This window comes from Tachypleus tridentatus, chromosome 2, assembly GCF_004210375.1.
Source record: "Tachypleus tridentatus isolate NWPU-2018 chromosome 2, ASM421037v1, whole genome shotgun sequence".
Classification (NCBI taxonomy): domain Eukaryota; kingdom Metazoa; phylum Arthropoda; class Merostomata; order Xiphosura; family Limulidae; genus Tachypleus; species Tachypleus tridentatus.
The window spans coordinates 35,872,412-35,892,564 of NC_134826.1; the positions used below are offsets into that span (position 1 = coordinate 35,872,412).

Consider the following 20,153-nt stretch of genomic DNA (forward strand, 5'->3'; position numbering starts at 1 on the left):
TTGTATGGTTTATGGAGATTCTATAGCACGTTTCCCTGTGCTTGTAATCGACTATACAAGTGCTTAAAGTTATGTACATACGCGTTATGTTCCCTTATTTGTGCTGGGCACATTTTTCCTGGGGTTCTAAAAATGTTGATCGTACTGCCATCTACAGGTTTTTGGAAGAAAAGAAGTTTGAACCCGCTTCCTCTATTCATAGTCTCTGCATAATCGTTTCGCCTTTTGTATGTTTTTAAACAGAAGCGTACATTAATTATCATATATTAATTTGAACAGAAATATACCCACACGCACTTAGAAACACACACACACTCTTTAACAATCATCGCAGGAACAATACCTAATAATTTTCCACGTGCGAACTACAAGGATAAGTTATTTAACAAGTTCGGAAAATAATATATTTTACAACGGACAAAATATATTACGAAATCTGAAGACTTGTTGCTTGATGGGAAATGAAGAGGGGTTAAAAATCCAATGGATATGTGGATAAGTCTGTGGCCAAATAGGTGGCTGGGATTGAAAATAGAGTAAGTAATTTTGCAACGCTGTTAAATGAAACTTTTTCACGCAGGTTATTAAGCGCTTTATCATACGTACCTGTCAAATGGCGTTTCTTGTCCCTATAAGGCCTTGAAGTGGAGAAGCATGCGCGAAAAGATCGTAATTTCCGGTACAAGAAAACTCCAACTCCACTCGGCGGTCATGCACATGGCTCGATCGTTAGAATTCGTTAGCACCGAGCAAGCTTGCACCAAACTTGATTATTTGAGTAGAGGCTCCTGAAAGACTGGAAACAAGCAGGCTTGTAAAAAAGTTGGCCATTTGAGCTCGTGTCCACGTTGTACCCGTTGGAAATAGGTGGAGATACTGACGGTAAGTTTTTGACTTTCAAAGTTAATTAATCATTTCTTTGCCACATATTATTCATTTCTAGATCATAGCAGATTTTAATTCTGAATTTTCGACGAAGTCTATATATAAATGTTAAAAGTAAGAAAATAGTTTACTGTATGAAAACGTAAAACAATGTTCTTGAACAATGTGTGGTGACAATTAGTAAATAACTTGTTTCCTGTCTGAGGCGTAGGGACACTGATTTTGAATCTTACTTCTATCGTCGGTAACTCAATGTCAGTAAAGTGATTGAAAATCACTTTTGAAACGCAGAATTATTACTAATGTTAATATAGAACAGAAAACAGAATAAAAGACAACACTGGTATTTGGCGAGCTGTACTTGATACAAACTATACCGCAAAGTATTGTAAATTCAGGTATAAAGTATATATGTATTAACCAGAACAATCACAGAGATTGCGTACCCTCGTCTCGCGTTTTGAAGTTGCATGTGTTTATATTGGATAACGTGAAAACACAGAAAATCCTTTTCAGATCCAGAATGATCAGTAATCTAGATCATCTTCTTATAATATGATGAGAAGTCTTAACCCTAATGTGCCCATGATATGTGGTATACATCTTATTACACTTTACACAGTTATTAACTCCAAACCGCGATAATGCTTGATGTCCCCATTATAAAAAATATTTCAAAGCAATCCAGAATCCGAGTCCGGATTTGGATCCAAACCAAACTTGGGAAAGACTGTCACGCAATGACTTCCCATCTTATATAAAAATTTCTTCTATGTCAGTCTATTAGTTTTTTAGATACGCGCGGAAACACAGATAGAAAGATAAAAACACATGGGCTCTGTTGCAATAACCCCTTCTCCACCTCAGTGGATAAGGTCAACAGTTAAATTCTATCAAAACTTGTTTGTTTAAGATATTTTCGCAAAGTTACTTTAATTCTCCCTAATTTTCAACTGACTGGCTACAGGGAAGACAGCTAATCAACATCACCCACCGCCACTTCCTGGGTAAAACACTTAAAGAACACTTTATGTTCTTATGTAAAGTGTCTAAGCAACGCCATTGTCTTATTATTTTATCAGCAGGTAAAGAACACGATTACACTTAGATTGTTGAGCTGAAGAAATGTGTACTCTGTCTGCCCTTGTGCATATGTATACGCACGACGTTGCACGTACTGTATACATTATTTAAACTTCTTTTTATGTCTCGACACAAAATAATCCCATAGAACTAAAAAAATTTAACGCAAAATCTGTCTCCGGTTTGGTTTGGTTTGAATGTCGCGCAAAGCTATACGAGGGCATTCTGCACCATCCGTCTCTAATTTAGCAGTTTAAGACTAAAGGGAAGACTACTAGTCATCACCACCCACCGCCAACTCTTGGACTACTATATTATCAACAAATAGTGGAATTGACCGAACTTACAACGCTCCAATGGCTGAAAGGTCGAGCATGTTTGGTGTGGCGAGAATTTGAACCATCGAGCAGCAGATTTCAAGTCGAATGACTTAAACACCTGGCCATGCTGGGCCCAAATCTATCTTCAGTTCAAAGCGACAGTAGTAAATAAAAAACACTGGAGAAACAAATAATAATGAAGTTTTGTACTGTATTTCGTATTTACGGCAAAGCTACTCAGGCTAATATTAAACTTCTAACGAAATCCAAGATAACTAACCAGTCAATAACAACCTGCTACTTATCATCCACACTAAGGAATTGACTGTTACTCTAATAACACATCCACAGCTTCAAGTGTTGAAATTTACAAGGACCAACTACAGGTTCTACCTTTTTTTTAAAAAAATCTAACCGTCAGCGCACTTGCTTTTTTATTTACCGGGTAGTATAAGGTAATGAGATGACAATTAAGGAAATATAAGGTAAAATAATTCCATAACAATAACGTAAGTAAACAGAAAATTAAATTAAATGAAGTTAAAAAAAAATGGGCAAAACGTAAGCCTCACTTCATAGATTGTGAGTCTATCTGTACGTGTATCATTTTTATTATTTTATTATTTTGTGTTAAAAATGAGCGGAAACGTACTAAAATATGCAAAATACGGTTCAGAAAAGTATGACCCTCAAACCCTAAATTATACTCAGAACAGAAGTGAATTAGTTTTTATGCCGAACTATTTCCTATGTTGACTACAAGAAGGCCCGGCATGGCCAGGTGGGTTAAGGCGTTTAAGGGTTGTGAGTTCGAATCTCGGTCACATCAAACATGCTCGCCCTTTCAGCCGTGAGAACGTTATAATGTGACAGATAATCCCATTATTCGTTGGTAAAAGAGCAGCCCAAGAGTTGGTGGTGGGTGGTGATGACCAGCTGCCTTCCCTCTAGTCTTACACTGCTAAATTAGGGACGACTAGCGCAGATAGCCCTCAAGTATCTTTGTGCGAAATTCAAAAACAAACAAACAAACAACTTTCTTTGCTATTAATTACTCACATTTTTAACTACAGTTATTGGAGTTCAATAAGGGTTTTGTTTTTTCTTCTTTAGATATTTCTAATTTAAAAATAAATGGGCGTAAAATATCTGGTAAACTGACGTATTGATTTAAGGGAAGATATGGGTGCGGGTGTGTTTCCTTACAGCGAAGCCACATCGGGCTGGATTCTGAACCAACCGAGGGGAATTGCATCACTGATTTTAACACTGTAAATCCGTAGACTTACCGCTGTACCAGCGAGATACAAAGGAGGATGTAAATTTCATAATATAATACTCTTCAATTTTTTGTACGAATATAATAAAATTATGATTAACGAAAATAAAACGTTATTCTGCTTATAAGAATTTCTTAAGAAAACTTTTTGATAATTGAATAAAACGGTTAAGGAAATGCTATAAAGATAAAAAAGGGTTCAGACTGTAACGAAAGGTTATTAACCTTCAAAAAAACAATCGCAGATCTTTATGATCAGTAAAATTCATTGTTATAAGGAAATACCGATAAATGTTATTCATGTTTCTGTAATGAGACCATGACCTATATATTGTGACAACAACTGAACTAGGCGGACCCGGCATGACCAAGCGTGTTAAGGCGTTCGACTCGTAATCCGAGGGTCGCAGGTTCTAATTCCCGTCGCAGAAATACATGCTCACCCTTTCAGCCGTGAGGGTGTTATAATGTGACTGTCAATCCCACTATTCGTTGGTAAAAGAGTAGCCCAAGAGTTGGCAGTGGGTGGTGATGACTAGCTGCTTTCCCTCTAGTTTTACACTGCTCCAATAGGGACGGCTAGCGTAGATAGCTCTCGAGTATCTTTGTGCGAAATTCAAAAACAAACTAAACCAAGCATTTAATTTTACCATTGTGAAGCTACTAAGAAAGACTTGCCGCTTTTTTGCCTTTAGGAATTTTGTGTAACAAATCCTAATATAATTAAACAATATTAATGTGGATATGCACAAGTAAGACAACGTGTGTTACTTAAAATGTCAACCTATTAACATATTTTTGTAATTTAGATTGTGTAAGAAATATCATGGATTCTAAATTTTATAAAACTAAAGAAAGGTTAGATTTATGAAAAAAACACTTATATTTTGATTCATATATTTTACAATAATAATAGTTAGATAATTCCTCTCTCTCTCAACACGTTGTTTTCGTTTACTTTAACCTATATTAGTCGCTTTGCTCCTTCACTGATATACCACTAAACTTGTCCTGAGGCACCACATTGGCCTCGTTTGTTATTCTGTGACTTTTGTTTTGAATTTCGCACAAAGCTACTCGAGGGCTATCTGTAACAGCCGTCCCTAATTTAGCAGTGTAAGACTAGAGGGAAGGCAGCTAGTCATCACCACCCACCTTCAACTCTTGGGCTACTCTTTTACCAACGAATAGTGAGATTGACTGTCACATTTTTACGCCCCCACGGCTGAAAGAGCGAGCATGTTTGGCACGACGGGGATACGAACCTGCGACCCTCAGATTACGAGTCGCACGCCTTAACGCGCTTGGCCATGCCGGGCCTATTCTGTGACCTCCTTATGAACTGTCGTGTTATTTAGTCTTCTCTAATTTACGTATGTAATAATTTTTTTAGTTGTGAACTATATTTGGTTTGTTTCGAATTTTGCGCAAAGCTTGTTTGTTTGTTTGTTTTTGTATTTCGCGCAAAGCTACTCGAGGGCTATCTTCACTAGCCGTCCCTAATTTTGGGAAAGCAGCTAGTCATCACCACCCACCGCCAACTCTTGGGCTACTCTTTTACCAACGAATAGTGGGATTGACCATCACATATAACACCCTCACAGCTGAAAGGGCGAGTATGTTTGGTATGACGGGGATTCGAATCCTCGAACCTCGGATTACGAGTCGAGTGCCTTAACCATCTGGCCATGCTGGACCAACGTAAACTATGTAGGTAAATTAAGTTATGCAACATTTTCAGTGATGTATTTTATAAAATACAAAAAAATCTCAGAAAATCTGAACAGTGTTTACTTGATGCTGGGGCGAAGATACAAAAATGTAAGTGGCATTATTTTTATATTTAAGTAATTTTTCAGAAGGAATAGAGATAAGCTACACGCCCTGAGAGTAAGTTTGAAATATCGAGTTCATTTTGCTAGCAGATATACTCGTGCAACGAACAGTGGAGGTTTATAATAGTTAACATGTCATTTATATGATATGATTCGTTTGTCGAGTTCATAGAGAGGTGTGTCTATATTGAAAGTACGTTTAAACAATATGTGAAAAATAAATCCTTCAAATGAGTGGTGGGGTTTGAAAACGAAATGCAAACATAAAATCGACGGTCTACTAGTTATGGATATAAATAGCGTTTCTGTTTCTGTCCTAAGTATGACAGTTATGATTGAAACAACATGGACTGTATGTATACTCCTCGTAATAAAAGAAAAACTGGATAGATCCTACCAGTATCCCTAGTGGTCACTCTCACTGACTGATCTGTATTTAGTTAGCAGTGGAGCTATGAAATATATACATTTTAAAAGAAAAAACAACGTTTAGACATGTCCTCAGTCATTTCTTGTTGATTAAACCATATCTGATAGGTTCAAATACAAAAACCTGGGATAAGTTAAAGACAAACACACAAACAAATTTCACACAAATTATAGAAAGATGAGTTAATACATTGTCGATAACTCATGATTTCGTAGGGCTATCAAAATATCAACTTATTGCCATGTTAATAAGATGAAGATGTTATAGGTTTATTACAATGCAGGTTATGTAAAATTAAAATATTTTTTGAGTTGATTTTACTGAATTTGTAAGAAGATACGCACGGATACATTTGATATTAGACTGTGGACTATCTCCAGCAGTTCAACACAAAGATACATTGTATTTATACTTTAAACTATTAAATAAAACACAAAGAAAAATTCACAATAAAGTTCCTGTTGGTTATAAACTTTTGTGAATATCCGAATATAATAACAGTAATTCTAACTTCATATCGACAAGAACTACACGATTGGCGCTCTTTCTTTCTTTTTTTCCTAGAATATTTGATACACAGCTAAACTATGTGTATGAAGAGTTCGTGTCCTCTTCGAGGATGAAAAGTTTAAACATACAACATTCATTCACAGTTTCGAGCAAATATAACGTAGAGAGATATCCGAGTATACTTTTCTCTAAATAGCTGCTCGTTATCTGAAGAAAGGTGTATCCTGGGGAACGAATCAGCATGGTACTACATGGTTTCATGCTTTGCTAACTCTATAAATTCAACAAGAAATATAAAGTTTTAAGTAATTGTATATAATGTGAGCAATACAAAAGTGAGAAGTTGCCAAGAAGATTTCAATATTAATCCTTGTTTATTTTGTTCGTACTAGCATACAGCAACATGTTTCTAGTTAGGAAGAATAGAAGGAATCAGCCAAGTGGAAAGCCTTAAACACAGCTGTTAAGTTCAATTCAATCTGTTCTTTACTGTTGCAAGTAATTCCTCAAGTTTACACAGAAATTTATTGCGTACAAAAGAGATTCAAGCATAACGACGAAAGTAAATATTTTGAAGTAAATATCTCACGCTACTTATCTCTGCTTCTTCAATGTTTAGAATTGTGATTTGCTGTACTTAATTTCTGATATAAAAGAAAACGCTACGAGATCGCTGTTGACGGATGGGGTGGTGGTTGAGAATTTGGAAAATAATAACTTAGACGTTATTGAGGCTATTATTTGGAATAAAATTGTAAGGGAATAATTTTGTTGTTTAGTAGACTACATCACCTAAACATAAATTCGAAATGCAATAAACGCAGTTGTAAAATGATACTTAGTTTGGAAAAAATCCAAAACAGGTTTCGGATCTTAGGTCCGAAAGAATGAAATAAAAATTAAACATGGATATTTTATTTTCAAATAATTTACTTTTTTTGTGGAAAAATAAAAGGCAGGTGTTATATTTGACACATTTTTAAAAAAGGATACATTTTATATTCAGTTAGCTGATGCTATGCAGCAAAGTTTATAAGTAGTTCTTTGTAATTTACAGTTTACATAATATCCGTATAACGTTTGAACAAAAAAATCACATTATATTTTTCTACCAGTATGATTTTGAGTAAATTATTATTGAGCATATAAATCCCTATAGGAACATAGGGCTTTATAAATATGTTTTAGACAATGAATCTTAATTTAGATATTTGTAATTTTACTTGGCGGGTTTAACGTCACGTGATGGGCGTGATTTAATAACTGGAATTTCCTTGAACGTGTTGGAAACGAACAGTTTAAAACATGAGTTAACCTAGGAAATAAATGTTTACTTATTATACAGTTACTCAGTGAAATTAGCGAAGTCGTTGAATTATTAAAACCGTGATTTCTTTTTATTGAAACAGAAGGACATTGACAATGAAATAAAACATCTGGAAACTGATATGACAAATGCAAGGATATAACTGTCACAATTCTGTAAGCATCCACTCAAGAATTTAAATTTCATATATCATTACATAAGCTACGTGAAGTTGGGAAACCCGTATTTTCTGCATCTGTTTCCGCCATTAATGCACCACTACATTTGCAGGAACTTTCTGGAATACTCTAACTAAATCAAGCTACAGAATAAGGTTGACTAACTCGACCACGTCATCCAGTTGAGAAACCAAACGATTATGATAAAAAATGTAGTGTGGTTTTATATGTAACACAGTTTGAAGTAATATTCAAAATGAATAAGAATAGTGAATAATAACTTGTTCATCTCGCTGATTATTTAAAAGAAAAAGTTTCAAAATAAAACAAATATGTAAATTTCCAACACATAAACACAACTATCAGACATTGGTAATTACCTATTCAATAGAGTTGACATCAGAAGAAAGCTTCTAAAGCAAAGCAATCAATAATAAGCAGAAAGAGGAGGAATGATGAGGCCTTTAGTTGATGTCATTGGAAATATGGAAATACTTATTCAGTTACCTTATATAGTTACCTTCAATGGAAGTGATGAATTTATTGGCGTTCGACCAATTCACAGGGTTGGAGACTATGGATATTATGCGTAAACAAAGTAGGTGAACGTTGTTAGAAGCTATGGTAATCGTACTTGAATCAATTAAAGTTGTAAATAAACTACTTAAAGCTCCATTCAGAAATATCTGGGTTTCCAGATCAATAATAAGTCCAGGAGATGATAATCTGAACATGAGAATACTACATGTGCCCCAAATGAGATACGGAGTGCATTATTTAAAGAAACCATTCCACAAGTCAATGAGTCTAACTCCCTGTGGTGAATTGAAAAGATTAGTTAAATGAATATTTCTTCAGTAAAGTAAACTACAGGATGTTAGACGTTTCGAGTGCAACATAAAAGGATATATTTCCTGGAACTGGTGACATAAGTCTGTAGGAAGTAAAAACTGTACCCAAAGAACAACAAATAAGGGAACTGCTGCAAGTGTGGAAAACGTGGACATCAATCAACAGATTGTAATGAGCAAAAGAGATGACACTCTGAAGATGAATCTCAGAGCCCAAACAAACCTAGGAACAACAAAGATCTAATAAAGCGTCCGAAAATGGGAATTAGCTGAATTTGGGCAAATTAAGAAGTCCTGAAGAACTTGTTACTGTACAACTTGAGTATACATATGCCAGCTAAATTGAACTAATACGTGTCAACAACATAGGATACCATCCAGTACAAACTAGGAGAGATTTGTAATTAATACATCTTCAGTGAGGAATATTTAACGTAAATGTACTGACACTCTTCAGTAAACAATGCATGAATTATTCCTTGATATTTATTCGGGGCTCAAGGCAATAGCTCTCTCGTCTCATAATCAGTATTCAGGCCTTATAGACCTGGGAGGGTCAGGATCCATAGGACATCTTTCTCCCCCCTATTTACTGTTTTGGGTGAATATAAATTTAAATACTACATGAGGGTCAGAATATCCTGCTCTTACTCTGACCTCTTTTAGGGTAATGTCCACGTCGGAACCTACATTGATATCCAAGGATAAATACATTATCTCTTTACAGTTCTACACATATTCATCACATGATATTGGTTTCATTGCTCTTTGACAGTATTTACATATAACGCCCTTACAATGCTGTCGTATAAACATAAAACTAATGTTGGTGTCTCAGTTTAACGTTAAGTGGCCTTAATGAATTTTTATTTCTGTTATAAATGTTAACAGGAGAGAAGACTTTAGAGCCATTTTTTATAACAAATGCAGCAGCAATGTAATTCACCCAGTAGGTCATTTTTGTACAGATCGTGTGCAAAATAATTCAGCATAATTCTCATAAAACGCACTTCGAATTCAAAGCGTTTATCTTCAATAAACGTGGTATTTACCTAGAAGGTTAAGCCCACATTGAATGCTTCCTGTTATTGCATGTGATCATTTAAACTTGAAACACAAAATGGAAATTGATTGACATATTAATTCTGTTTTCCTGACTAATAAACCTTTTAAAACAAGGTCGTTTGTTTATGATAACTTTTCCCGAGCCAATCAGCGAAAGGACGTCAGCAGCACGACTAATCTTTTAGAGAAGTGCTATGGGTGATGCTTTTAGTTTCTAGACTTCAGTATATGTTGAGCATATGTATGTAGAATAACTTGAGCATAATATAATACATATGGCCACACAATAAATTACGCAGCAGGTTTCTTGTTGTTAGTAGCATAGTTGCATCTGAAGTTTTTCAATGTTATACTAAAGCAAAATTAATGCTTAACCGACTGCAGCAGTCTTCAGGTTTAATTGTCAGTTAAAACATCATATCAACGGATAACAATAGTCCGTCATTTAGCATCTGACTGGCTCAGAGTGATAGTCGATTTAGTTACGGTCTACATGCGATCGAAGTTTCGTTTTGTTTTGGAGTTTAACGTTTATGTTTCTGGAATCTTTGTAGACGACAGTAGGGAAACCGAAGAAAATAAAATATAAACGATGCCAGCAGGCTTTTCTAACTCTCTTATATAATTATCAATTGTTAAGTTAAACATTTTATGAAAAATAAGCATTTATTAACCTCGTATTCTCAAGATGGCTGGTATGGGTATTAACATTTCAGTTAAAATAAAGTAGAGAACAACGTTTCCACCTTCTTAGGTCATATTCGGGTTCACAAAGATGACCTAAGAAAGTCGAAACGTTGTTCTGTACTTTATTTTAATTAAAGTTTTAATACCCATACCAGCCATCTTGAGAATACATTTTTATTTCAAATGGGTTTCTCGTCATCATGGATTTATTAAACTCGTAAGCTTCATTATTCAACTCCAGTTGGAATGTAAGAAATTTAAACTAAAGCTTTAGTTAACAGACTGAGGCTTCATTAATTGTCAATTGTACGTGAAGATTTTTTTGTAGTTGTTTTTTTACCAAATTCCATATAGGTTGATGTCACGTACAAGAGTGGTGGTAGTTTTGAATAGATCTCCAGAGCTCTCACTAAACTTGTACATACGCAACTCTGCCTCTTGAATATGTTATTTACGACCTCAATAGACCTTATTATTCTGAGCCAATAGCAGGTCAATTGACAGACTGTAGCATGTACAAACAATCAACGCAGAAAAACTCGCTCTATTTATGTACTTTTTGCAATTAATCAATTAGTTTTATAAATCTCAGCTGATATCATGTAATACATTTCAGTTTGTTTTTCAATTCGCGTTTATTCTGTTTGTTAGGGCGTGTAGAGTAAATTACGAAATGTTTCATGATATTTTTGGACTATTGGTTTAGCAAGTAATATCCTTTAAGTAGTTATGGGTGACTTAAATAGTAAAAATGTTAACTTTGGATGCCGGAGCTCAAACAACAATGGTAGAAGTCTATTACAATTCATAGATGATAACATTATAGTCTTATTAAATGATACCACCCCTACACATACAGCGTATGCCACTAACTCCAGTGATATACTTGACCTGTGTATTTGCACATATAATCTGAGTCAAAAATTAATAAAATTCCAGGTAGGAAAAGATGTTGATAGTGATCACCTACCAATATATTGCATCTTCGATCTCGCCCCCCATATAAATATAACATTTAGGAAAGAAAAATTTAATTACAGTAAAGCAAATTGGCAAAATTATAAATAGGAATTAGACAACCTATTACCTAATAAAGTTATAAAAGAAGTTAAAACACATATTGTAATGGATAATTACTGTCAAACAATTACGGAGTGCCTTCAGGAAGCAGCCAAGTTAACAACACCATAAAACAACAAACAACACATGGAAACCCACCACAGAAATGTTCAATATAATCAAAAAACGAAGACAATTAAGAAGACAGTACATGATTACAAGAAACAGAGAAACTAAAACGCAAATAAGCAATATTAGAAATCACATCAGAACACAAATAAAACAACAAAAACAAGATAAATGGGACAACTACTGCTCAAAACTAAATGATAAAACTGACCCGAAAAAATTCTGGTCACGCCTTAAAAGACTCATCAATGATAATACAGTCCCAAAGAAATATCCTACACTCGAACATAATAATACAATAGCACACACAAATAAAGAAATAGCCGAAGCTTTCAAAGTTCAACTTCAAAATACTTTTAAAACTCACACTGATCCAGATATGGATACATATTTCTACAATAAAGTCACTAACCATATATTAAACAATAAACAACAATTTGAACCAATTTTTTCAATAAACATAACTGAGACAAACACAAGACCTAACACAGATTATGCAAACACGTTACTAACAAATGAAATATCCCTTCAAGAACTACTCGAAGCAATAAAAAACACAAAAAACAAAGCTCCAGATGAAGATGAAATACAAGTTATTCTTCTAAAAAAGGGCACTCTGAAATTGTTTGACCACCTAAAATCACTTTTTAACCTATCTCTATCCTCAGGATACATCCCAGTTTCTTGGAATCTTGCTAATATATTAATGTTCCATAAGGAAGGAAAGCCAGCGAATAAACCTAATAGCTACCGACCAATCAGCCTGACCAGCTGTGTTGGCAAAATTCTCGAAAGAATAATCAGTGATAGACTCTCCACATTCTTGGAGATAACATCAAAATTACCAAAAGAACAAAATGGATTCAGGAAATTTAAACAAACGACAGATCACCTAATCAGATTAACCGAAACCATAATAGATAGCTTAAATAAAAAAGAATGTACTGTCGCTTGCTTCCTTGATATCGAGAAAACATTCGACACTGTATGGCACGATGGACTAAGGTTCCGAATGAATGAAATGGAACTACCGCGAGGAATTATTCGCTGGTTATCTAACTTTTTGGAAAATAGAAAGTGAAGAGTAAATGTTGAGGGTACATTTTCTGAATACTTTACTCCAGAAGCTGGTGTCCCTCAGGGAGGGGTGGATAGCCCTATACTCTTCATCATGTATGTAAACAATATGCCACTGAAGGATCCGAATCATGGATTCTCTTCACAGTTCGCAGATGATGTGGCAGTCTGGAAAAGTGCTGTAACACCCACGATATCAGCCACTAACATACAACCGCAACTAGATAGAATAAGTGAATACTGTCAAAAATATAGAATAAAAATAAACACAGCAAAAACACAACTCGAAGTCTTTATGAAATTGACAAAATACAAAGAAACAGCCAGAATTATATATGAATGGCACGCTACTTCAGACTGCCCCATCGGTAAAATTTTTAGGTCTGACCTATGATTCAAAATTAGATTAGATCAATCATGTTAACGAAATTAAAAATAAAGTCTGGCGAAGAACTAACTATGCTAGGAGTCTAACTGGTAAGAAAAGTAGAGCATCTACAGATAACTTATTAAAAATCTATAAAACATATATTAGACCAGTAATAGATTATGCAGCTCCAGCATGGATAACTGTAAGCAATAAAATCATTAAAACCAAACTACAACCAATCCAAAACACACTCCTCACAACTGCGTACAGAGTTCCAAGAACTATATCATCTCAGTTCATTCATAAATATTCTAACATACCAACCGTACCAGATAGGCTCCTACATAGTACAATAATGTACTTCGATAAGAATTGGACGGAGAACGAATTACTATGCGAACTAGATAGGTACTTCATACATGATGAAGCTAGTCCTAAATATCTCTCCACAGTTAATTTATATTTTAAACATAAAAGTAAATAAATACATAACAAATCATAAATAAATACATAACAAATAATAAATAAAAACATTATAATAAATAAATACATAACAAATAATAAATAAAAACATTAAAATAAATAAAACATAACAAATAATAAATAAATACATAAAAATAAATAAATAAAATAATAATAATAAAATAAGAAATATTAAATAATAATAAAAAATGCAACCAACAAACTTGACATTCTGTTGATAGAATAAAATAATAACTATATATGTGCCACAATACATGAATATTGCCCTGAAAAGGATCAAAATAATATTCAGTTCTACAATTACAAATACTAATCTGGCAAGAACATAAGTATGGGGAGGAGGAAGAGGTCATAGAAAACCTGACCCTCCAGGGTATGAACTTTTTTTATCCAAACATCGAGAGAGAGATTGTTTGTATGTTTGTTTTGGAATTTCGCACAAAGCTACTCGAGGGCTATCTGTGCTAGCCGTCCCTAATTTAGCAGTGTAAGACTAGAGGGAAGGCAGCTAGTCATCACCACCCACCCCAACTCTTGGGCTACTCTTTTACCAACGAATAGTGGGATTGACCGTAACATTATACACCCCCACGGCTGGGAGGGCGAGCATGTTTAGCGCGACGCGGGCGCGAACCCTCGGATTACGAGTCGCACGCCTTACGCGCTTGGCCATGCCAGGCCTGCGAGCGAGAGAGAGAGAGATAGAGACACGTGAATTGTTGTTTAAACAAGTAAATTTAAACTGATGATTAATCTCGTGGTTCTTCGTTATTTAAACCAGTTTAATCACCAGCAAGTACGTGAGCGTTTAGTCATCTTGTTGGAATGAAGTTTTTGTGTGTTTATCACAGTAAAATCTAATACAGTTTGGGCATCCATTTTGAAGTGTTTTACTTCATACAAGTGCCAAACGTGCGCGTGTAATCTTAACGAAACAAGTCCCTGTTTCCTTTTCCTTCTAATACCAAAATTGGTTAAAATATTAAATTTCTTATGATTACTTTTCTATGGTACAAATAAATTAAAAGGACGTTTGTGCGGACTTTTAAATGGAAAACTTATGTTTCTGCTAATATTAATTATATGTACTTTTTTCAATTGGTCGGCGTTAAATTTTTTGACACACAAAGCTAAAATCCAAGGTTAGATTTCCCAAGGTTGACAGAGCGGAGGTAGTCTATAATGAAACTATATGCTGAAACAAAGACCCTGGCAAAGCTTGGTGTTTAGGATCTTCGATTCTCAATTTGTAGGTCGAGGGTTTAAATTTCATCATCGAGTATGCTCACCCTTTCAGCTGTTGGGGCGTTATAATGTCACTAACGATCCCATTTCTAGATTAAAGTAGCCCAGTGGTTATGGGTGGGTGAGGTTGTAAAGATACACGATGGCTATCTGCGCTAGCCGTCCCCAGTTTAGCGGTGCACGGCTAAAGGGAAGGCAGACAGTCATTACCACTCACCGCCAACTCTTAGGCTAGTCTTTTACCAACGAATAGTGGGATTAATCGTCACATTATAACGATCCCACGGCTGAAAGGGCGAGCATGTTTGGTGTGACGGGCTGTTCGAACACCCGACCCTCAGATTACGAGTCGAGCGCCTTAACCACTGGGCCATGCCGAGCCAGCGAGGAGGTTTACGGCAACAAAGTTACAAGTTTAATTCTTAATCGAAGGTTCTCTTTGGTGATGGTTAACTAATATTTCTTTGCTTTTCAGACATTCGTGCGAAACTACGGCAGGAGCACTTGCACTAGCTGTCGCTAATTTTGAACTTACAAACATAGGAAAAGGCAGCTCGTAAACAACACCCTCCGCCAAATCTTGAGCTCCTTCTGTCAGACCAAGTAACGACATTTGGTCATCACCCAAACAATTCATCTATGGCTCCAAACTAAAGAGAGTGAATTTTTAAGAGGTAACGGGACACAAACTTTGGACCCCTCTCCCCGGATATACAGCCCGAACCAAACACTGGGCCATGCTCGCTCTATCGAAATTTTCAAAATTTAAATGTTGACTTGAAGCTTTTTTTCTGTCTGGGATATTGGTTTGGTTTACAGATAAGTAGATGTGAATGCGTCATACCTTCTACAATAACCTGGTTTCTGTGAATACTCTAAACCTGCGTTAGCCGTCCCTAATTTAGCAGTGTAAGACTAGAGGGAAGGTAGCTTGTCATCACTACCCACCGCCAACTCTTGAGCTACTCTTTTATCAACGAATAGTGGGATTGACCGTCACATTATAACGCCCCCAAGGGCGATCATGTTAGGTGTGATGAGGATTCGAACCCGCGACCCTCGGATTACGAGTCGAGTGCCTTAACCACCTGGCCATGCCGGGCCTAATTGCGAAGTTATAATGCTTATAACAGAAGGGTATGTTAAGTTGCTTTTATAAAAAGGGTAAACCATAAATTGGAAAGGCAAAATATTTTCTGTTATCAAAAATATTTACATTGATATCCTTATCAATCATTTAAATTTCTAAATCTAAATAATGTACTTCGGTATAACATATTGAAGTATTTTCAATTTCTAGTTCTGCTGGATAAATAGTGTTAATAACATTATTTATTTCAGGATTATTTACATTAATCAAATCATTTATGTCTGTAAGTTAAAATACAAATATCTGAATTTGTGTATTTTTTCAATAAATATATTCTCATAATAGTAAAGATATAAATTTACTATACAATAGGATTAGTTCGCTGCCATTGGAACTCCAATTACTTGTTTAAAACCTGTTTGTTGAAAACTATATGATTATTGTGAATACAGAAACATAATATTTTATGGTTTTGGAGCTAAATTTTCTTTCTTTCAGTTCTATAAAAATAACAGAACTGTTATATTAATTAATTTAAAACAAAGATTATATCTTTTAATGGAATTATGGTGTACAATGTGATCAAATCAAATGTTTGAATATTATTTATTTATTCACAATTTTTTTAGATATTTTAAAATAGGTTGATTATTTTTATTATCCAAAAACTATGTTTTTTATTAGTAACGCTTACATCTTAAATGTTATCAAGTAAAATATTGAGTAATTGAGAGCAGTTACCCTCCCAAAATTGTCTGGAGGCAGTGAAGGGTGTTATAGATGTGGGGCGTAGTGGCCTTGAGCACCCACATATCGCTTTCGTTATTTCTATTTGTATATTAATTACTATTCTTTTTTTCTCTTATGTGAGACTGGCAAATGGAGGTTAAGACTGATAGACGGTGTATCTCCACCGCAATGTGGGTTCTTCTTTTTCAGTCACCTCCAAAACCTAGGGTACATTTTATAATCCTACATTACAGTTTTTACCCTGAGATCTTTTCATCTAATGCAGCATTTTTTGTTTAATTTATTTTTGTTTTAGCTTTTTTTTTGAAGTTATAACAAATTAATATAATTACTCAAAGGTTTGAATTTTCTGTTTTTAATACAGTCCTTCCTTGTGATTTTGTTTACTTAACTTTATCAAAATGTATTAATGTTCACTAATATATATATATATATGTTTCGATATCAGTTTATGTGAGTTGGCTCTAAGGTACAGCATTATATGCTAGAGGTTACGAGCTGGGTTTACAAACGACTACGTTGACGAATGTGACGTTCGATTTCATCCCAAATATGATCAGTTGCAACGAGATTTGTATGATATAGTAATATGATTGCAGTAATTGTCTTAGGCTTAGAAATGATATCAGACAGTACATGCGCAGCTGATTGAAGTGTAATTTCATCTTGATACAGTTCGTCAGGGTGTAAGACGCAATATTGCAGTATGTGTGTGTAGATAACAGGTTAAAATATTAAAAATATCATTTACATTTCTAATGCCTCTCAGTGACTCAATGGTATGCTTGAAGGTTTCTAACGCTAAAATCCGGGTTTCGATACTTGTGTGGGACACAGAATAGACAGCCCATTATGTAGCTTTGCGCTTTACCACACACACACACAAAATCCTTTCTAATTCAATGATTTTAACTAATTATTGTCACACAATCTTTATTCACACCATCATACCACTTTCAACAGTTTGTAGTATTGCTTCAACACAATCAAATTAAGTACGTTATGCGATATTTGTCCAGTTTTTACTCTACTGTCAAAACAGTAACAGAAAATTACATGAGCAACTCATAAGACCACACCACACATTTACATTCACAGTTTTAACTCTAAAGTTGTAGAGAGTTGAATATTGATTCCTTTTGAAGAAACAGAGTTTGACGATTGTTGAAACTTTACAGAAACTTATAGTTGCCTTCCCATTGATTTGTCTTTTCTTTTTAGGCAGACATTTCTTTCTTCCATTGTCTGAGTTGATATACTTCGATCAGTGTTTTTGAACAACTAGCTAAAGAAAAATCTGTTTATAACACTTCTTATAGACGGGTGTTACTGTAATATTACTTTTATTACCAGAAAGATCCTTATCCTTACACAACGTTTTGGAGAATAAATCACTATGATAGTATTGACCATTTATACTTACGAGGTTTAGGTAATTAATTAATTTTCAAGTAAATGGACTCTTGTACCTACTTATGCATGCGCAAGCCCTCAATAAGAATAATAAAAAGCCAGTCCTTTCATATTGAGAATCTATGATATGTACTTACATCTTTCATTTCTCACGGTTTTACAGGAGATTGAATTCATTCAAGCTAACATTCGTGTATAAAATTATATAAAGGAACCTGGGTTTATAGTAAGATGGTCCCTCGCTGGGACAGCGGTAAGTCTTCGAGGTTACAACGCTAAAATCATGAGTTCGATTCTCCTCAGTGGACATAGCAGATAGCCCAATGTGGCTTTGCTATAAAAAAAACACACATATACACATACAGTGGGATAATTTTCCAAATGATAAAATTATAGTACACATAAAAGTAAAAGTATATGATAAAAAATAAATAAAATAATGATATCAAAGTACACAATATACACGAACAAAGCTAATATAGAAAACACGTGAGGAAGTATGTTAAATTCGACTCTTCCCGAGTACGTGTATGCCCCAGTTTGACACTGTGCAAAACAAACACAATTTTAAACTTGAACATTTAACAACTGACATGAACTTATATTAAAATCCCTTCGAATTGCTTTCGAGTAGGTACTTCAAAAACAGAATATGCTATAATATGTTCATATACGAACTAAAAAAAAAACCAATTAACTTTATGTTTTTCTAAGGATAAACTTTATATTTACATGGACTTTTCTCTCAAGCAAATATGGCGATCATACTTTCATATCTTATTGTGTAAAACACGTAACATGCGTTCACACTAGTCACATTGTGTTCAGGAATACTATGAGAGATAAGATATTTCGTTGAAAGGCCAATTTAAATCTGACGGAATATGTTCTCTGGCTGAAAAGCGTCATGAATATTTATCTACGTGATAAAACTAAATAAACAAATAAAATAACTTTCATTTACAAACACATTTTTCTGGATTAGCTCACAATCTTTCAGGTCCTCGACCCATCTTTCTGTTTAATGTAAACAACTATCTTTAGCAAACAAATACAGAAAGGAATCACGGATCTGTCAGAAGACTCAAAGTCCTCGCAAAGTTCGGTATTCACTGCACTTTTACGTGAGGGTTCATGGAACTTACAGATTTAGATATCTTATAGAACACGTGTTGTCATAGGAATTGTCAGATACATGAAAGACATTCTAAAATATTTTCTAAAATTAATTCCTAATTAATAGCTTGTTTGTTTGTTTGTTTTTTGAATTTCGCACAAAGCTACTCGAGAGTTATCTGTGCTAGCCGTCCCTAATTTAGCAGTGTAAGACTAGAGAGAAAGCAGCTAGTCATCACCACCCACTGCCAACTCTTGGGCTACTATTTTACCAACGAATAGTGGGATTGACTGTCACATTATAACGCCCCCACGGCTGAAAGGGCGAGCATGTTTGGCGCGACGGGGATGCGAACTCGCGACCCTCAAATTACGAGTCCAGCTCCATAACCATGTAATCATGCCGGGCCCTTTTGTTTATGAATTACAACAATCTAATTTTACATTGTGAAAATATTAATTATTTTTTGTTTTAAGCTAATTACTCTCCTGAGAATACTAGTTGGTTGATTCCGTATACCACTTTTTGTTTTCTTTTTCTTTTGCAATATAGAAAGTGGTAATTGGAAAGTAATTCAGTATGTTATGTAGTCGGATATAGGTTTATTTACGTTTTTGGTGAATAAGATCTACAGTTTCACTGAATAGAAGGAACTAAATGGAACAGTAATATTGATGCTTCTATAAAAATTAACGTTAGTTGTTTAATACGTTTAAACTTTGAACGCCAGATGTATTTTGTTTATTATTAAGCACAAAGGAACTCAATGAGCTATCTGTACTGTGCCGAATGCAGGTATCGAAACCTGATTTTTAATGTTATTGTTAAACTACTAGGAGTCGTGAGATGTCCAAAGAAGAAGAGAAATATCTATCATTACAAACTTTGTTTGGAGAACAAGATAATTATGAAGTTATTTTATGTGGATAATATAAGATAAAACTGTTTCACATTCTATGACGAAATATTTGTTTTTTATATATTTTTTTT

General features: G+C 34.6%; 1 protein-coding gene and 1 pseudogene across 9 annotated transcripts in view; one reads left to right on the top strand and one right to left on the bottom strand.

Annotated features, from left to right (window-relative positions):
* The window catches only part of LOC143240954 (sodium channel modifier 1-like), a 29,647-nt gene extending 28,915 nt beyond the window's left edge, over positions 1-732 (bottom strand). For all 8 annotated transcript variants that reach the window (XM_076484281.1, XM_076484311.1, XM_076484315.1 and 5 more), the window contains exon 1: positions 607-732. The gene's annotated coding sequence lies outside the window, so the exon portion shown is untranslated. The remainder of the gene's footprint in view (positions 1-606) is intronic.
* An 11-nt stretch (positions 733-743) lies between these two features.
* The window catches only part of LOC143240927 (uncharacterized), a 169,920-nt pseudogene continuing 150,510 nt past the window's right edge, over positions 744-20,153 (top strand). Inside the window, exon 1 of the transcript XR_013022056.1 lies at positions 744-882. The product of XR_013022056.1 is annotated as an uncharacterized LOC143240927 (transcript). The remainder of the gene's footprint in view (positions 883-20,153) is intronic.